Genomic DNA, 20,246 nt, shown 5'->3' on the forward strand with positions numbered 1-20,246 from the left:
GAGGGTCTGCTATAGACCACCAAGCCAGTCAGAGGACTTGAATTAGATACTGCAAGACCAAATTACTAGACAATTCTCCTAGACAATTCTCAAAGAGGGGTCATGGATGTTTTTGATTACCTCGATATCTGTTGAAAGACCAACTTTGCTAAAAATTAATTTCTTGTCTTCCTGACAACTTCATTTTCCAGAAGGTAAAGAGGGGAACAAGGGGTCTGCTATTGTAAACTTGATTCTTACCTATAGGGAAGAACTGGTAGATGAGGTAGAAATAGTGGTCACACTTGGTAGTAGTGACTATGTGATAATGGAATTCACAATTGTGAGAAAGAGTAAACCATTACATAGTTGGACGTATAAACTGGACTTCAGAATAGCAGAGTTTAACAGACTTAAAGATAAGTTGGGAACAGTCCTGTGGTCAGAAAGATTTAAGGAGATGGGAGTTTAAGAGGCCTAGGAGTTTCTTAAAAGTGAAATACTGAAGGCTCAATCACAAACAATTATCTTGAGAAGGAAAGATGGAAGGAGCCTAAAGAAGTCAAGTTGGCTCTATAAGCAGTTGTCAAATGATTTGTGGAATAAAAAAGAGTCATTTAGGAAATGGAAGGAAGGCCTTATTACCAAGGATGAGTATAAACAAATAACCAATAATTGTAGGGGGAGTGTTAGAAAAGCTAAAGCTCAATATGAGCTTAGGCTAGCAAGAAATGCTAAACATAACAAAAAAGGCTTCTTTAGTTGTATTTCAAGCAAGAAAAAGAATAGGAACTCCACAGGATCACTGCGAGGATAAGAAAGTGAAATTATCAGATGATGAAGAGAGGGCTGAACTGCTTAACTCGAATTTCTCCTCAGTCTTCTCTTGTGAGGGAAATAGTGCTCAATGTGGAAAAAGTGTATCACAACACGGGGGACGGGAATGGTGCCCTAGGATCACTGTGGGGGTAGTCCACAAACACCTAGTTTCTCTAAATTAAATAAAGTCTTCTGGGCCAGATTAATTGCATCCGATGGTACTAAAAGAACTTGCAGATGTAATCTCTGAACCTCTGTCCATTCTTTTTGACATTTCTTGGAGAACAGGTGAGGTGCCAGATGATTGGAGGTGAGCAAATTTTCTCTCCATATTGAATAAAGGGGAAAAGGAGGATCCGGGATACTACTGACCCATCAGCTTGACATCTGGAGGTGGCAAAATTTTGGAACAAATCATCAAACAGTCAGTCCTTGAGCATCTGGAACACAGAGCTTTTTTTTTTAATGTAATTTTATTATTTATTATTATATAAAGCATTTACAGAGAAATTGAGAAGAAAAAGCGACCAGCTGATATGGTTTGCCATCTCTTTTAACATAGATATTCAGTTCCCATCACATATTATTCCTAATCTAGAAGTTTTTACCATTTTTCTTAGCCAAGTGATTGTTAATACATATGAGAGTATAATCTGTTATAAGAATACATTCTGTTATTATCTTAAATGATATTAGGTCAGTCTCCTTCATAAATTGGCCCTGACCCAAGAATTACTATTGCCGTCTTGTTAATGCCTATGAAGTATGGTTTGTCATCCTCTTTTAGCATACATATTGACATACATATTCAATTCCCATCGCATATTAATCCTGATCTAGGAGTTATTACCATCTTTCTTAGCAAAGTAGTTGTTGATACATATGAGGGTATAATCTATTATAAGGATATATTCTATTATTGTCTTAGATGATATAAAGTCAGTTCCCTTCATATATTGGTCCTGTCCTAAAAGTTACTACTGCTGTCTTTCCCACAGGAAGCCAGGAGAATACTCCATTGTTCAACTCATCCTTCAGGTGGTCGCAGAAAATGAAATTGTGTTTTTTTCCATAGTAGAGTGTTTCTGATTGTCCTTCTGTCAGGGCCAAAGAAATCTCTTACTTGATTCTTGCTTCCAGTCGCCTTTGAGTAGGCTCTGAATCCTTTGTCAATTTGGATCTCTTCCTCTGGTCGCACAGGAATATCTCCTGATAGCTTCCTGGTTGCTGTCGTTTTTGAATAGACTCTTTTTATTTTGCTGATCCAAATCATTTCCTGCTCTGAATAGACTTCCAGGTTTTCGGTACTTTCCTTCCTTGAATCTGTTTTCCCAGGTTCTTCAAGGGTACTTTGGGTTTTTACATCTCTGGCACTCTCTCCCTCCAGTAGATTAACTTCCAGACATTGATTTATTGTTGGCTGAGCTGCGTCATCAGCTGGTCTCTCCGGACCATGGGCTCCATCCAAAAGCTCCCCTTAATCCCACGGATTTCCTTTTCCAGCTTATTGACTGCTTTCAGTATCTTTGAGTTTCCTTCGCATAACAAATGGAAAAGCTGTGCCTTAGTTAATTCTTCCATAGTTCTAGGCAGTCACAAACTATAAACAGAAAGTCTCGTGAGGTCTCGCGGGAGCACGAGCGATCCCTAATTATCAGTTTGTCGATCTCCGTATCAAGTCAAATTCCCCCACTGAACTTTCACCAACAAATCTTAAAAGCTCTGTCTTTGTTTGGTTAGTGGGTATAATTAGCTGGGAGTCTCTCACTCGACGAAAGAGGGAATTCGCTTGTAAATTGGTTGAGGGGGGGAGGGAAGAGCTTGTGGGGGAAGAAAGAGAAAAGCCAGAAAGCTTTCAATTCTTACTGTTGCAGATTCCAAGCTTCTGTCAACGCTCCTGTCGATCTGGTAACAGATGGTCTGGGAAGAATGTAAGGTCAGCTGGTCGTTTCAAGCTTGTAAAGTTGTTTGCGACAAGGACGCCATTGTGACCTTGAGCACAGGCCGCTATTAATCCGGGGAGTTCGGTCCCCCTACCTCCCCACGGATCTGTAGGACCCTCAGGATGTCGTTCCCGGTTCCTGGGGCGACCGGTGAGCAGATTTGCGTATCTGCTCAGGTCAGCCAGGTGCAGAAGCTCCTGACCCTCGGCATGGCTTAAGAGCTGAACAGAAGTCCAGCTTTTTTATGGCGCCATCTTCAGTCGTCTCCTCCTTGCCTTCTGGAACACAGAGCTTTGATTTCTAAGATTCAACATGTGTTTCGGAAGAACAAATCATGTCAGACCAACCTTATCTCCTTTTTCGAGAAAGTGACTACCTTGCTGGATCAGGGGAATATAAAGTATCTATGGCCCAAATGAAGATGTGGTCTGTGACCCATAGTTTATCTGGATTTCAGTAAAGCGTTTGATAAGTTTCCACATGATATTCTTGTTGACAATTTGGTAAAATGTGGTATGAATCCTAATTCTGTCAGGGGGATTGATAACTGGTTGACAGATCATACTCAAAAGGTACTTGTAAATGGTCCAGCATCCTCTTGGAGAAGAGTGACAAATGGACTGCCCCAGGGATCTGTCTTGTGGCTTGTGTTGTTCAAGATATTTATAATTGATTTGGATTAGGGATTAGTAAGCAGTGTGACTCGGTGGCTAAAAAGGCAAATGGGATTTTGGGCTGTATGAAACACAGTATCATGTCCAGATCACGGAAGGTGATGGTACCACTTTATTCTGCTCTTGTTTGGCCTCACTTGGAGTACTGTGTTTAGTTTTGTGCACCCCAGTTGAAGAGGGATGTAGACAAACTGGATCATGTCCAGAGGAAGGCAACAAAGATAGTGAGGGGTTTGGAGACCAAAACGTATGAGGAAAGGTTGGGGGAGCTTGATCTGTTTAGCCTGGAGAGGAGATGATTGAGAGGGGATCTGACAACCATCTTCATGTATTTGAAAGGATTTCATGTTGAGGATGGAGCAGAGTTGTTCTCACTAGCTCCGAAGGGAGGGACCATAACCAATGGGATGAAAAGATATTCTGTCTAAACATCTGGAAGAAGTTCCGGAGAGTTAGAGCAAAGCATAAAATGAAAATTTCAAATAGTTTCAGATATAAAATCTATCGTAAAAGATTTTCATTTAAAATTGCCAGTAAAAACTTTGCTACTTTTATAATAGTTGCTGTGTCCCTCACATTTAGTATCATTTTAATCCAGTGTTTCTCATTAACACAGCTGAATTTCAATTTCTTCAGATAATTAGCTAACAGGCGACGAAATACTTCAAACGTAGGACACACCAGAAGTATATGGTGCAACGTGTCAGGGACACTACATCTATGTAAACAGTATCTCTCCTGAGGAGGGATCTTCAAAAATCTACCTCGGGTGACATTTGAAGGAAAGATGTTTAAGTGAGCTACTAGAAATGGAGAGCCAGTTTGGTGTAGTGGTTAGGAGTGCGGACTTCTAATCTGGCTTGCCGGGTTCGATTCTGCGCTCCCCCACATGCAACCAGCTGGGTGACCTTGGGCTTGCCACGGCACTGATAAAACTGTTCTGACCGGGCAGTGATATCAGGGCTCTCTTAGCCTCACCCACCCCACAGGGTGTCTGTTGTGGGGAGAGGAATGGGAAGGCGACTGTAAGCCGCTTTGAGCCTCCTTCGGCTAGGGAAAAGCAGCATATAAGAACCAACTCTTCTTCTTCTTCTTAACTGGTGTATCTCCAAAATTTGGAGATACATGGGCATGGATTTGTAAGATAACGGAATATCCCAGAAGTGGGGAGAACATACACTGTTGTTAGAGGAGCCCAGAATCTGTATATCCTGATCTTCTATTCTCTGTGATATTAGCTTTAGTATTGTCCTTTCGTCTTGCATGCTAAGGGATGAGATGTCCAGACCCATAATTTGAAGTTTTTTTGACATTTTGCCCAGCCAGCTGAAAGAATAAGGGTCACTCAAAAGGTTAATTAACAAACTACCCGTTTGAGCATGGAAATGAATTTTTAACCAGTACTTAAAGGACTGAGACCAAGCCCAGGCTTCTAGACTCTGTTGGCCAAGTTCTGCTACAAGTGTATGATTGGCCACACAGTTTGGGACTCCTAGCAGATTTCTGAAAAAGAAAGATTGGATGTTCTCTAATTTATTATTAAATGTATCCATCCATACTGGGATTCCATAGAGTATCTGAGGAATTATTTTGGCATTTTAGATTTTAATGGCTGCTTGAAGGTTTTTGTTGCCTTTTTGATGATAAAACTTGGCTAAAAGGGACAACTGGCCTTTTGCAGATGTGATTGTTTTTTCTCTATGGTTGGCCCAACTGTTATTATAAGTAACGTTTATGCCTAAATACTTGTAGTGATTGACCTGTTCTATATGTTTACCATTTATTATCCAGGGAAACTTATATCGGGTCTTTGCAAATACCATGATCTTCATTTTTTCAAAGTTTATTTTTAGTTGATTGTCACTACAGTAATCTCCGAATGACCGGAGATAGCGTATAAGGCCAACTCAAGTTCTAGATATGATAACTGTGTCATCTGCGTATAAAAGAAGTGGAGTGGGTCTTTTGCCAAGAATGGGGGGATGACCATTAACTTTGTTAAAATAGAAGGGTAAGTCACTTAAGAAAAGGTTAAATAACTGAGGGGCAAGGATGCAACCTTGTTTCACTCCTATGTTTATTTGGATTTTTGGTGTTAAATTTCCCTCAGCAGAATATTTGACTTGGCAGTGGTTGTTATGATGGAGCTGTTTTAATATAAAGAGTAGACGCTGGTCTATGTCTAGATTGTTTAATTTTATCCAGAGTTTCTCTCTGGAAACTGAGTCAAAGGCTGCTTTTAAATCAATAAAGGCAACAAATAATTTGGACTCCTGATGAGTTGATGAGGAGCCCAAGGAACTCCACCTCAGGGATGCCCAGGTGGCATTTCTCTCGCTTCACCTTTAGCCCGGCTGCGGCGAAACGGCGCAGGACCTCCATGAGCCAGCTGGCGAGTTCCGGGACTGTGCTCCCTGCCAGGAGGACATCATCAAAATACGGAATCATCCCCGGAATTCCCTTGAGGAGGTCTTCCATTCTGGGAGCGACACTAATCCCGAACTATAGGCTCTTGACTCTAAACACCCCTTGATGGGTAACGATTGTCTGGGCCTCTGCTGCCGCCCTGTCGATGGGCAGTTGTTGGTAGGCCTGAGCCAAGTCGAGTTTGGCAAATACCTTGCCCCCTGCCAGCGATGCCAGGAGATGGCTGATTACCGGCACTGGGTATGAGTGTTGCTGTAGTGCCTTATTCAGCGTACATTTGCAGTCCGCACAGATGCGTATGTCCCCGTTCGGCTTGATGGGGGTCATGATCGGCGTTTCCCTACGTGCGTTTGGCACGGGCTCTAGCACACCTTGCGCCAGTAGCTTGTCCAGCTCTGTGTCAATGCAGGGCAAGGTTGCAGAGTGTGGCGGTGAATTCAGCAATTGACTCTCCTTCTTGCTGTACTCGCTGGTAGAAGATATGCCGGCACACAATCTCCCCTGGCTGTGGGTCGTAGTGCTCTTGGAGACGGCGGAAGATCTCATCCAGGTTCGCGGTGTTCACATCGTCGGATGCGAAGAGGTCCTGTGCTAAGTCAAACGTGGCGGCCCCGCACGTGCTCAGGAACACTGCCTGTCTTCTTGCTGCATCCATGATGCCGTTGGCCGTGAGGAAGTTGCAGAAGCGCTTTTCATCGCTTCGCCATCGGTTGGGGCGGCTGGAGTTGAATGGCTTAATCTGCCCTAAGGTAGCCATGCTGCGGTGTGCGTCCTCTCTGCTTGCTGGCCCGGCTCGAGCTATTCCAGCTGGCGGATGGTCCCCCCCTTCAGACGGCTGGGTTCCGCTCCAGTGGCTTGCAACACAGGTCGGGTGCTTCTGGACTCACGCTTTTAGCTGGCAGAGGGTCCCCCTTGGATGGCGGGGCTCTGTCCAGATGCGTGCAGGAGCAGCTTCGCTTCCCTTAGAATCCCACCTTTGTCGCCAGTGTTGTGTCGTGGGTTCAGTAGGCAATAAGCGAGGCGCAGTCGTGCATTTCAGCTCTTTATTTGTTAAAGTGATTCCAGGTGGGAAGTAACCACGCTGACTGGAGACTTGCCTGGACAAGCCCCCAAATATATACACAGGGGTAGAGGTGGACACACCCTTGGCTGAGCCTGGATTAGCAGAGCATGATTGATTTAAACTCATTGTACCCTGCAGTTGGGGTCAGAACAGTTGTTTTTTCAGTGCTGAGGAGAGCCCAAGGTCACCCAGCTGGCTGCATGTGGGGGAGCGTAGAATCGAACCCAGATTGACAGATCAGAAGTCCGCACTCCTAACCGCTACACCAAACTAGAAGGAGACATTGAAGGAGGGATCCTTGTGCTGGACTCTAGAGGAAACTCCCTCAACCTGGAGTAGGATACACTCCACTGTGGATGAACCAGTCTCTCTCATACATAACTCTCTGTGTATGCATTTTCTCTAACTGTAATTATATGACCTATAATCATAGAGTTGGAAGGGACCTCCTGGGTCATCTAGAAGAAGAGTTGGTTCTTATATGCTGCTTTTTTCTCACAAGTGGAGTCTCAAAGTGGCTGACAATCATAGAATCATAGAATCATAGAATCATAGAATCATAGAGTTGGAAGGGGCCATACAGGCCATCTAGTCCAACCCCCTGCTCAACGCAGGATCAGCCCTAAGCATCCTAAAGCATCCAAGAAAAGTGTGTATCCAACCTTTGCTTGAAGACTTCCAGTGAGGGGGAGCTCACCACCTCCTTAGGCAGCCTATTCCACTGCTGAACTACTCTGACTGTGAAAAACTTTTTCCTGATATCTAGCCTATATCGTTGTACTTGAAGTTTAAACCCATTACTGCGTGTCCTCTCCTCTGCAGCCAGCAGAAACAGCATCCTGCCCTCCTCCAAGTGACAACCTTTCAAATACTTAAAGAGGGCTATCATGTCCCCTCTCAACCTCCTTTTCTCCAGGCTGAACATTCCCAAGTCCCTCAACCTATCTTCATAGGGCTTGGTCCCTTGGCCCCAGATCATCTTCGTCGCTCTCCTCTGTACCCTTTCAATTTTATCTACGTCCTTCTTGAAGTGAGGCCTCCAGAACTGCACACAGTACTCCAGGTGTGGTCTGACCAGTGCCGTATACAATGGGACTATGACATCTTGTGATTTTGATGTGATGCCTCTGTTGATACAGCCCAAATTGGCATTTGCCTTTTTTACCGCTGCATCACACTGCCTGCTCATGTTTCGTTTACAATCCACAAGTACCCCAAGGTCTCGTTCACACACAGTGCTACCTAGAAGCGTATCCCCCATCCAGTAGGCATGCTTTTCATTTTTCTGACCCAGATGCAGAACTTTACACTTATCTTTATTAAATTGCATCTTGTTCTCATTTGCCCATTTTTCCATTGTGTTCAGATCTCGTTGAACTCTGTCTCTATCTTCCGGAGTATTTGCCAGTCCTCCCAATTTGGTGTCATCTGCAAACTTGATGAGTAGTCCCTCCACCCCCTCATCTAGATCATTAATAAATATGTTAAAAAGTACCGGGCCGAGCACCGAGCCCTGAGGTACCCCGCTACTCACCTCTCTCCAATCTGATGAAACACCATTGACAACAACACTTTGAGTGCGGTTCTCCAACCAATTCCCTATCCACCTGACTATCTGAAAATCCAGATTGGAATCATCTTTCCTCTTCCCGCAACAGACACCCTGTGAGGGAGGGTGAGGCTGAGAGAGCCCTGTTATTTCTGCTCAGTCAGAACAGCTTTATCAGTGCCGTGGCAAGCCCAAGGTCACCCAGCTGGCTGCATGTAGAGGAGGAGCAGGGAATCCAACCCAGTTTGCCAGATCAGAAGTCCGCACTTCTAACAACTGGACCTAGCTGCCTCTCAGCCCAACCCCCTGCACAATACAGGAACTCACAACTACCTGCCCATGCACAGTAAACCCAATTTCATGCCCAAGTGATCCCCCGCCCCAAAGAATAAAAAACAATCTCCAGAATCCTGCCTGGCCTGGAGGAAATTCACCTACCATCCCAGAGTGACAATCGGCATTTCCCTGGGTATGCAAAGAAAGGCCATAAGAGATAAAGACTTAGGTCCATTCCGCACAACTTAAATGTAGCTCAAGTCTTACCTTTTGTAAACACTATTAATTTAACGTTCTGCATGACATTGTAAACCAACCGCAAAACTCCCGCCAAACCCCAGCAACAATCGGAATGTTTTAGCGCTTAGGGGGAAATCCAGAAAAGTGGATTCCCCCTGAAAAAACTGCTACACTTCTGAGCACAAGCTGCAATACATCAGCGAAAGATATGTGCACTCTCAAAATAGCGGTAGAAAGAATGTCCCTCCCCGAGCTTCTGGAGAAGCAATCACCATTTCCCCCCCTTAAACCGGCAAAACCAACGAATAAGAGCACTGAACCCTGAGGTACCCCGCTACTCACCTCTCTCCAGTCTGATGAAACACCATTGACAACAACTCTTTGAGTGCGGTTCTCTAACCAATTCCCTATCTACCTAACGATCTGAAAATCCAGATTGCAGTCCTTCAACTTATCCATCAGAACATCATGGGGAACCTTGTCAAGAGCTTTACTAAAATCCAAGTAAATGACATCAACCAAATTTCCCCGATCCAGCAAACCTGTTACTTGGTCAAAAAAGGAAACTAGGTTGGTCTGGCAGGACCTGTTGGAGACAAATCCATGCTGACTTCCTTGGATCACCAAATTGTCCTCCAGATGTTTGCAGATCGCTCCCTTTAATATCTGCTCCATTATCTTCCCCACAACAGAGGTCAGACTCACTGGTCTGTAGTTTCCCGGGTCATCCTTCCTCCCTTTTTTGAAGATCGGAATAACGTTTGCTCTTTTCCAGTCCTCCGGGACATCTCCAGTCCTTAAAGAGGTTCCGAAGATGATGGACAAGGGCTGTGCAAGCGAGGCTTCTTTGGTTGAAGTCCCTCCACAAGCATTCAGAAGTGCTTAACAATAAAACAAAGCTCCCGTCTGCAATTGTCTTTAGAGTTCCCAAGCACAATACAGCCCCCTGTTCGACACTGCCCGTAATTTCAGCCAGAAATTGCACACATGGGGGGGGAGGGGGCTTTTTTATTTTTTACTTGAAGAGTGTGTAAACGCTTAAGTGCCAGCTCCTATCCCAGTGAAAAAGGTCTTGAACAAATACTCGTTGCTACTGGTGTTTGGGGTTTTTAAAAAAACCAGTTTTTAAAGAGAAAGGGGCTTTTCAGGAGCACAAACACAACAGTTCATTGGCTGTTCCGTTTGATTGACAACCAAAAGCACGGAAAAATATCCCCTCCTTTGTTGTGATTCTGGTGAGACCAGAAACTTGTGGGGAATGAATAGACCGCTACTGGGACGTCAATATTCCACTAGAATTGAAGGTATGCGGAATGACAAAATTCAACTATTAAATATAGCATTTCTGCATTCTGTCAACATTTAGCAACATTGGTCATTGTGCAGATTAGCCCTGAAGTATTCCATCCTGCCCACCCACTCACAATCTGCTTAAGTTAATAAAATCAGCATTTCATAGAATCATAGAATCATAGAATCATAGAATCATAGAGTTGGAAGGGGCCATACAGGCCATCTAGTCCAACCCCCTGCTCAACGCAGGATTAGCCCTAAGCATCCTAAAGCATCCAAGAAAAGTGTGTATCCAACCTTTGCTTGAAGACTTCCAGTGAGGGGGCGCTCACCACCTCCTTAGGCAGCCTATTCCACTGCTGAACTACTCTGACTGTGAAAAACTTTTTCCTGATATCTAGCCTATATCGTTGTACTTGAAGTTTAAATCCATTACTGCGTGTCCTAAGCATCCTAAAGCATCCAAGAAAAGTGTGTATCCAACCTTTGCTTGAAGACTTCCAGTGAGGGGGCACTCACCACCTCCTTAATTAATTAATAAATATGTTAAAAAGTACCGGGCCGAGCACCGAGCCCTGAGGTACCCCGCTACTCACCTCTCTCCAGTCTGATGAAACACCATTGACAACAACTCTTTGAGTGCGGTTCTCTAACCAATTCCCTATCCACCTAACGATCTGAAAATCCAGATTGCAGTCCTTCAACTTATCCATCAGAACATCATGGGGAACCTTGTCAAGAGCTTTACTAAAATCCAAGTAAATGACATCAACCAAATTTCCCCGATCCTGCAAACCTGTTAATTGGTCAAAAAAGGAAACTAGGTTGGTCTGGCAGGACCTGTTGGAGACAAATCCATGCTGACTTCCTTGGATCACCAAATTGTCCTCCAGATGTTTGCAGATCGCTCCCTTTAATATCTGCTCCATTATCTTCCCCACAACAGAGGTCAGACTCACTGGTCTGTAGTTTCCCGGGTCATCCTTCCTCCCTTTTTTGAAGATCGGAATAACGTTTGCTCTTTTCCAGTCCTCCGGGACATCTCCAGTCCTTAAAGAGGTTCCGAAGATGATGGACAAGGGCTGTGCAAGTTCTCTGGAAAGTTCTTTGAGTACTCTCGGGTGCATTTCATCTGGACCAGGGGATTCGAACTCATCCAGTGCAGCTAAATGCCTCTTGACAACCTCTCTATCCATGTTAACCTGCCACCCAGACACTATCCTTTGGCTACAGCCATCTCTAGATGTGCCTAAACACTTTGACCTGTGGGAAAAAACAGATGTAAAATAGGCACTAAGCCTTTCTGCTTTCTCTGCATCTTTCGTTAGAGTTTGTCCATCCGCACTCAACAGCGGGCCTATTGCCTCCTTTACTTTACATTTGCTCCTCACGTAACTGAAAAATCTTTTCTTGTTACAATGGGCTTCCCTGGCCATTCTTAGCTCACTCTCAGCTTTGGCCTTTCTGATGATTGATCTACAGTGCCTAGTAACCTGTAGGTACTCTTCTTTAGAGCTCTGTCCTTCCCTCCATTTCCTGAACATTTTCCTTTTCTTTCTTAGTTCCTCTTGAAGTTCTCTGTTCATCCAAATAGGCTTCTTAGAGCTCCTGCAGTGTTTTAGTCTTTCTGGGATAGTCATTGATTGAGCATACAATAGCTCTTGTTTAAATAGCGCCCACCCTTCACATGCTCCCTTCCCTTCCAGCATTCTCGTCCCTTCCCTTCCAGCATTCTCGTCCACTCATCATGTCTCTAAGTTTATTAAAGTTTGCCCTACGAAAATCCAACATCCGCGTCTGGCTACAAGCTTCCTTGGCTCCCCATCTCAAAAGGAATTCTATGAGGACATGGTCACTTCCCCCTAGGGTCCCCACCTCCTTCACCTCATCCACCAACTCTTGCCTGTTGGTCAGTATTAAGTCCAGTATGGCTGAACCTCTTGTGGGTTCATCTACCATTTGATAAATGAAATTGTCAGCCAGGCAGGTCAGAAACTTGCATGACTGAGGACGCTTTGCAGAGTTTGTTTCCCAGCACACATCTGGGAAATTGAAGTCACCCATGATGACAAGGTCCTGCCGTTTGGATATTTTCTCAAGCTGCTCACAAAGTGCAGCATCCACATCCTCTCGTTGGTCAGGCGGTCGGTAACAGACACCAACCACCACAGTGTTTGTTTTCCCCTCGCTTATTTTCACCCAGATGCTTTCCACTGTAGATATGCTCTCCTTCACTAGAATTTCCTGACAGGTAAGCCCTTTCCTCACATACAGTGCCACTCCTCCACCTCTTCGATCTATTCTGGTTTTTCTGAACAGTTCATATCCATCCACCATTACATTCCAGTCATGAGAATCATTCCATTTCTGTTAGATGATTATCTATCCTCTACTTAAAAACTTCCAAAGAAGGACAACCCACCACCTCCCATGGAAGTCTCTTCCACTGAGAAACCGCTCTAACTGTCATGAATGTCTTCCGGATGTTTAGACGGAATTTCTTTTGAACTAATTTCATCCCATATCTGGTCTGTCCTTCTGGGGCAAGAGAGAACAACTCTGCTCCATCCTCTACATGGCAGCCTTTTAAATCCTTGAAGATGGCTATCAGATCCCCTCTCAGTCGTCTCCTCTCTAGGCTAAACAGACCAAGCTCCCCCAACTTTTCCTTATAAATCTTAGTCTCCAAACCCCTCACCTTCTTTGTTGCCCCCTTCTGGGCACACTCCAGTTTGTCTACATCCCTCTTCAACTGGGGTTCCCAAAACTGAACATAGGACTCCAAGTGAGGCAGAACTAGAGCAGAATAAAGTGGTACCATCACCCCCCGTGATCTGGACACGATACTCCGTTTGATGCAGCCCAAAATACCATTTTCCAGGATCATCTGCAAATTTAATAAATAATCCCTCTAATCCCTCATCCAAATCATTTATAAATATGTTGAACAACACAGGCCCCAGAACAGATCCCTGGGGCAATCCACTTGTTACTCTTCTCCAAGTGGATGCTGGACCATTAACAGGTACCCTTTGGGTACGATGAGTCAACCAGTTATCGATCCACTTGACAGAATTAGGTTCCATACCACATTTTACCAGCTTGTGAACAAGATTATCATGTGGAACCTTATCAAAAGCTTTACTGAAATCCAGTTAACTATGTCCACAGTGTTTCCCTGATCCAGCAAGGTAGTCACTTTCTTGTCAAAAAAAGAGATAAGGTTAGTGTGACATTTGTTGTTCTTGTAAAACTCGTGCTGATTCTTAGATCTTCTTCTGGAGGTTTAGCTGAAAATTCTTTTGAATTAATTTCAACCCACTGGTTCTGGTCTGACCTTGAGGACAACAGAAATAAACTCTGCTCCATCTTCTATATGATTGCCCAGTATTTAAAGATGGTTATCATATCTCCTCTTAGTCGTCTTTTCTCCAGGCTAAACAAACCAAACTCCCTCATACCTTTCCTCATATGACTTGGTCTCCATAACAGTCACCTTCTTCATAGCCCTTGTCTTTAAGTGCTCCAGTTTCCATCCATCTTTTTTCAGTTGTGGTGCCCAAAACTGAACACAGTATGCCAAGTTTGGTCTTACCAGAGTGGGATAAAGTGACATTACCTCACAAGATCTGGACACTTTACTTCTTTTAATGCAGTCCAAAATCCCATTTTCCTATTCAACTACCAGGTGACACTTCTAACTCATGTTCAGTGTCTGGTCTACTAAGACCCCCAGATTCTTTTCACATGTACTACTGCCAAGACAAGTCTCACTCATCCTATAGTGATGCATATGATTTTTCTTAACTACATGAAGAACTTTACATTTATCATTTTAGCCCAGTTTTCTAGCTTGTCAAGATCTTATATTCTGATTCTGTCTTCTCGTGTGTTTATTTTTTATTTTATTTATTTATAATTGGATTTACATACCGCCGTTCGCCAAAAGGTCTCACGGTGGTTCACAATAAAATATAAAATCAAAGTAAAATCACATAAAATCCCATAAATACCCCATTATTACAGTAAAAAGATGGCATTCTATTCCCCACTTTCCCCACTTGTTCAGAGAGAAGTTGGATGAGACAGAGGAGAGAAAGACTGGCCAATGCATTAGGGATATTGGATGGAACCCGGGCTCTGCCCTGGCCTCAACCATATGCCTGGCGGAAGAGCTCTGTCTTACAGGCCCTGCAGAAAGATGGTAGTTCCAACAGGGCCCTTAGCTCCTCCGGGAGCTCATTCCACCAGGTTGGGGCCAGGACCGAAAAGGCCCTGGCCCTGGTCGAGGCCAGGCGAATGTCCTGGGGGCCTGGGACAGTCAGTAGATTCATACCCGCAGAGCGGAGAGCCCTGCGGGGGGGCATAAGCAACCAAACAGTCCCGCAGGTAAGTAGGACCCAAGCCGCGTATGGCCTTAAAGGTTAATACCAACACCTTAAACTTGACCCAGAAACAGACTGGTAACCAATGAAGATGAGTACCGCTGAACATGGGTCCTCCAAGGTGTCCTAGTGAGAACCCTAGCTGCCGCATTTTGTACCAGCTGTAACTTCCAGATCAGAGTCAAGGGTCGGCCTGCGTAGAGCGAGTTACAGTAGTCTAGTCTGGAAGTGACTGTTGCATGGATCACAGTGGCTAGGTGTTCCGAGGACAGGTAGGGCGCTAGTAGCCGGGCCTAGCGAAGATGAAAAAAAAGCCGTCTGGGCTACTTTCGTGACTTGAGCCACCATAGACAGGGAGGCATCAAAAGTCACTCCCAAGTTCAAGACCAGTGGTGTAGATGTTAATTGTACACCATTCAGGCATGGGAGGCATGCTTCCTGATCCTGCCCTCTTCTGCCCAGCCACAGGACCTCCATCTTGGAGGGGTTGAGTTTTAGGCGACTCTGCCTCAGCCATCCAGCCACTGCTTCCAAAAAACTGGCGAATGTATCTGGGGTGGTCCATCCGGCCGCCCATTAGGAGATAGAGCTGGATGTCATCCGCATATTGGTGGCACCCTATCCCATAACCCTGAACCAACTGGGCCAGAGGGCACATGTAGATGTTGAACAACGTGGGGGAGAGTACCTCCCCCTGCTGAACCCCACAGGGGAGTTCACAGGGATCTGATAGTTCATCCCCCACTGCCACCCTCTCCATCCGGTTCCGGAGGAAGGAGGCCAGCCATTGCAGCGCAGTCCCCCTAAGTCTGGTCCCGGCAAGGCGGTGAACTAATAGCTCGTGGTCGACCACATCAAATGAGGCCGACAGATCTAATAACACAAGAATGGCGGTCCCGCCTCGATCTAGCTGGCGTCGGATATCATCCGTCAGAGCAACCAGCGCGGTCTCCACCCCATGGCCAGGACAGAAACCAGACTGGTATGGGTCGATGGCCGAAGTTTCCTCTAAGAAAACTAGGAGCTGGTCTGCTGCGGCCCGCTCTACTACCTTCCCTAGAAACGCAAGATGCGAGACAGGGCGGTAGCTGGCGGGGTCCCGCCCATCCACCTATGGTTTTTTCAGCAGAGAGCGAACCACGGCTTCCTTAAGCCCCCCGGGGAACTCTCCAGATGTCAAAGAAAGGTTGATATTCTCCCTCAGGGGGCCTCCTATCCATTGGTCGCCTTGTTTAAGCAACCAAGATGGACAGGGATCCAAGGGGCATGTGGTAGCCCTCACTGATCCTAGTAACTTGTCCACTTCGGTTAAAGAGAGCCACCTAAAGCAATCAAACACTGACCCCCTCGGTGGCCACGGAGCTTCCAGTTCACTAACTGTGTCAATAGTGGCAGGTGGGTCGCGGTGGAGTGACAGAACCTTCTCCGCAAAATAGCTTGAAAATGCCACACAGCTCAGATCCAATTCCTTTAATTTTGGGCGCCCTTCTTCGAGGGCGGTAAGTGACCTAATCACTCTAAACAGTTGTGCCAGGCGAGAGCTTGCGGACGCAATTTCCATGGCGTAGAAGTCTCGTTTCGCCGCTTTCACCACGTTCTCATATGCCTTCATAAGTGTGTGATGAGTTGTCCTTGTCACTTCGTCGCGAGCCTTCCCCCACATTCGCTCAAGCCATCTCACTTCCTTCTTCCTCTCCCGGAGCTCCTGGGAAAACCACGGAGCCTGTTTGAGGTGAAGGCAGAGAGGGCGCCTAGGAGCAATGTCGTCGATAGCGGCCGTCAGATGGGACTGCCAGTCCTCCACCAAGGCTGACAATTTATTTATTTATTTATTTATTTATTTGATTTGTATGACCGCCGCTCTCGGAAACCGGCTCGCGGCGGTTCACAATGTTTCAATACAAATACAATATATTAACCATTAAAATTCCCCATTAAAACCCCATTAAAATAATGACTGAGTCACAATGATGGCGATTAAAAAAAAATTATTCCCGTACAGGCACACTGGATGAGCAGAAGGGAACGGATGGATAATTGGGCATAGGGTGGAACAATCTGGGGAACCAGGTCAGTCTAGTACTGGCCTCCCCCCTCCGGGGAGAGGGGTCCGATCTTAGCCCCGGGCCATCACCCGGCCTTAGACAAACGCCTGGCGGAAGAGCTCCGTTTTGCAGGCTCTGCGGAACTCAGAGAGCTCCGACAGGGCCCGCAGCTCTTCAGGGAGGTCGTTCCACCAGGTAGGGGCCAGGACCGAAAAGGCCCTGGCCCTTGTCGAGGCCAGGCGTGCCTCCCGGGGTCCTGGGATCATCAGCAGATTCTTACCCGCAGAGCGAAGTACCCTGCGGGGGGCATAAGGAGATAGGCGGTCCCTCAAGTATGCAGGACCCAAGCCGCGTATAGCCTTAAAGGTTAATACCAAAACCTTGAACCTAATCCGGAAACAAACTGGCAACCAGTGCAGCTGCTTCAGCAGAGGCTGAACATGGGACCTCCAAGATGATTTAGTGAGGACCCGTGCAGCTGCATTCTGTACCAGCTGTAACTTCCGGGTTAGAGACAAGGGTAGGCCCGCGTAGAGCGAGTTACAGAAGTCTAATCTAGAAGTAACCGTTGCATGGATCACAGTGGCCAGGTGTTCCGGGGGCAGGTAGGGCGCTAGTAGCCGAGCTTGGCGTAGATGGAGAAATGCCGTCCGAGCTACCTTAGTGACCTGGGCCTCCATGGAAAGTGAGGTATCCAGAATCACTCCCAAATTCCTGGCTTGGGGCACAGATGACAATTGTACCCCGTCCAGGCAGGGAAGACGCGCTTCCTGTTCCTGCTCCCTTCGGCCTAGCCAAAGGACCTCCGTCTTGGAGGGGTTGAGTCTCAGGCGGCTCCTCCTGATCCATCCAGCCACTGCTTCCAAACAACTGGCGAATTTTTCTGGGGGGAGATCTGGCCGGCCATCCATCAAGAGATAGAGCTGGGTATCATCAGCGTACTGATGACACCCAAGCCCATAACTCCGTACCAGCTGAGCCAGGGGATGCATATAGATGTTAAATAACGTGGGGGAGAGCACCGCTCCCTGTGGCACCCCACATGGGAGTGCAAAGGAGTCGGATAACTCCTCCCCCACAGCGACCCTCTGTGACCTGTTCTCTAGAAAGGAGGATAGCCATTTAAGAGCCACCCTTCCAATCCCAGTATCAGCGAGGCGGTGAACCAAGAGCTCGTGGTCAACCACATCAAATGCGGCTGACAGGTCTAATAGCACGAGAATGGCCGACCCGCCCCGGTCTAGCTGGCGCCGGAGATCATCTGTCAGGGCGACCAGCACGGTCTCCACCCCATGGCCAGGACGGAAGCCAGACTGGTATGGATCAAGGGCCGAAGTTTCCTCCAAAAATGCTAGGAGCTGGTCCGCGGCGGCCCTCTCAACCACCTTGCCCAGGAATGCAAGATGCGATACCGGGCGGTAGCTGGCGGGGTCCCGCGGATTCAGCGATGGTTTTTTCAGAAGAGGGCGAACCACTGCCTCCTTGAGCCGCTGAGGGAATTCTCCCGATGTAAGGGAGAGGTTTATAATCTCCCTCAGGGGAACACCTATCCGTGGGTCGCTGGTCTTAAGCAACCACGATGGACAGGGATCAAGGGGGCAAGTGGTCGCCCTCACTGACCCTAGCAATTTGTCCACTTCGGATAAAGAGAGCCGCCTGAAGCCATCAAACCTGATCCCCCGTAACGGCCACGGAGCTTCTAGTTCACAAACTGTATCAACTGTGGCAGTAAGGTCACGACGGAGCGACAAGATCTTATCCGCAAAATAGCTCGCAAAAGCCTCGCAGCCAAGTTCCAATTATCTACTATTTTGGTGCCCTCCTTCGAGGGCAGTAAGGGTCCGAACTACCCTAAATAATTGGGCTGGGCGAGAGCTAGCGGACGCGATTTCCGCAGCAAAGTAGTCACACTTTGCCGCTTTCACCGCCATCTCATACGCCCTCATAAGCGTGCGATGAGATGTTCTTGTAGCTTCGTCGCGGGTCTTCCGCCACACTCGCTCTAGCCGTCTCACCTCCCTCTTCCTCTCCCGAAGCTCCGCGGTAAACCACGGAGCCTGCTTGAGGCGAGGGCGGAGAGGGCGCTCAGGGGCTATCTCGTCAATGGCGGCCAACAGACGGGACTGCCAGTCCTCTACCAAGGCCTCCAACAAGACACCGGAGGGTATCGGGTCCCGCAGAGCATTCAGGAATCCTTCGGATTCCATAAGTCTCCGTGGGCGGACTAAAATGTGTCCGTCACCCAAACAGGGGAGGGGTGGCATCCGTAGGCGAGCCTTCAGGGTATGGTGGTCAGACCATGGAACGATGTTGTTAGCCAGGTCGATCTCAACACCAGAACCAAAGATCAAATCCAGGGTGTGGCCAGCCTGATGAGTGGGACCAGCAACAAACTGCGAGAACCCCAGTGTCGCCATGGCCGACACCAGGTCCAGGCCAAGTCCTGGAGCCGACGAATCCGCATGGACATTAAAGTCCCCCAAAATTAATAATTTGGGGAACTGCAATGTCCAGGCGGCCGCCGCCTCCAGCAGGCCCAGCAGGGCATTGGGCGGGGCAGTGGGTGAACGGTACACCGCCCAGATGGCCACGTTCTCGACCGATTCCCACGTCAGGCCGACACATTCAACTCCTGGGATCGATGGTGCTGGGAGAGCCCTGAAGGCATAGCTGTCCCGGACTAGGATCGCCACCTCACCCCCCCTACCATGGAGCCGGGGCTGATGGAGGACCGAGAAGCCGGGTGGCACAAGATCTTTAAGGGCGACTGTTTCACCTTCACGCACCCAGCTCTCGGTGATGCACGCCAGGTCTACCCCATGCCCTGCGAAATAGTCCCGCAGGGTTGAGGATTTGTTCTTGATCGACCTGGCGTTGCATAGCATCAGCACCGGCTCCGCCCTAGCCCTCTCTCCTACAAATTTGGGGATGGGACGGAGGTTTGAAGGACAGCGAGCACATCGACCAGGCCACCGACCGTGTTTCCACGGTCGGGGCCTTTCTGGACCTACGTGTGCCGCTCTCCCCCTATTATTGAACCTCCTCCCACCGCCATACCTCCCTTGGCCCAGAAGTGCTGGAATAGTTCTCCCAGGTTGGGTTATAACCCCCTCTCCCCTTCCATGCCCACTCTGTCGTTCCTGTCTGGCAGACCATGCCATGTCTAGACATAGCCAGTAGTGCCCTGTATATTGGCCCCAACCTTATCTAATTACTGCAATACCTTGGGTAGAGCGGCTGTAGCTCCTCCCTCTCACTGGCCCTAACCAATCTAACTAATCTAATTTAACCTAGCTGCTACCAATTCCCTCCCTAACCCACCCTAACCTCACCCTCCCTACACAGCCCCCTACAAAAAAATCCCCCCTAGCCCGCCCAACCCAACCTGACACCTAACAGCTAGTCTAACCTCACAGAGGAGAGGATCTGCCAGATCCCGCCTTTCGGGGCTCTCTAGCTTCCCCTCTCCTCCACAACTCCACTTAAGGCCACTTCAGCCGCCCTAATAATTTTCTCCCAGCATCTCCCACAACTCCAACAACAGCTATCAGAT

At 47.3% G+C, this 20,246-nt stretch overlaps 1 long non-coding RNA gene across 1 annotated transcript in view; it reads right to left on the bottom strand.

Annotated features, from left to right (window-relative positions):
* Positions 1-4,497: 4,497 nt before the first annotated feature.
* LOC143823891 (uncharacterized) overlaps positions 4,498-20,246 on the bottom strand; it is a 164,385-nt gene continuing 148,636 nt past the window's right edge. The window contains exon 3 of the long non-coding RNA XR_013226639.1: positions 4,498-4,512. This is a non-coding gene — a long non-coding RNA (uncharacterized LOC143823891). The remainder of the gene's footprint in view (positions 4,513-20,246) is intronic.

This window comes from Paroedura picta, chromosome 14 (assembly GCF_049243985.1).
Source record: "Paroedura picta isolate Pp20150507F chromosome 14, Ppicta_v3.0, whole genome shotgun sequence".
Lineage (NCBI taxonomy): Eukaryota > Metazoa > Chordata > Lepidosauria > Squamata > Gekkonidae > Paroedura > Paroedura picta.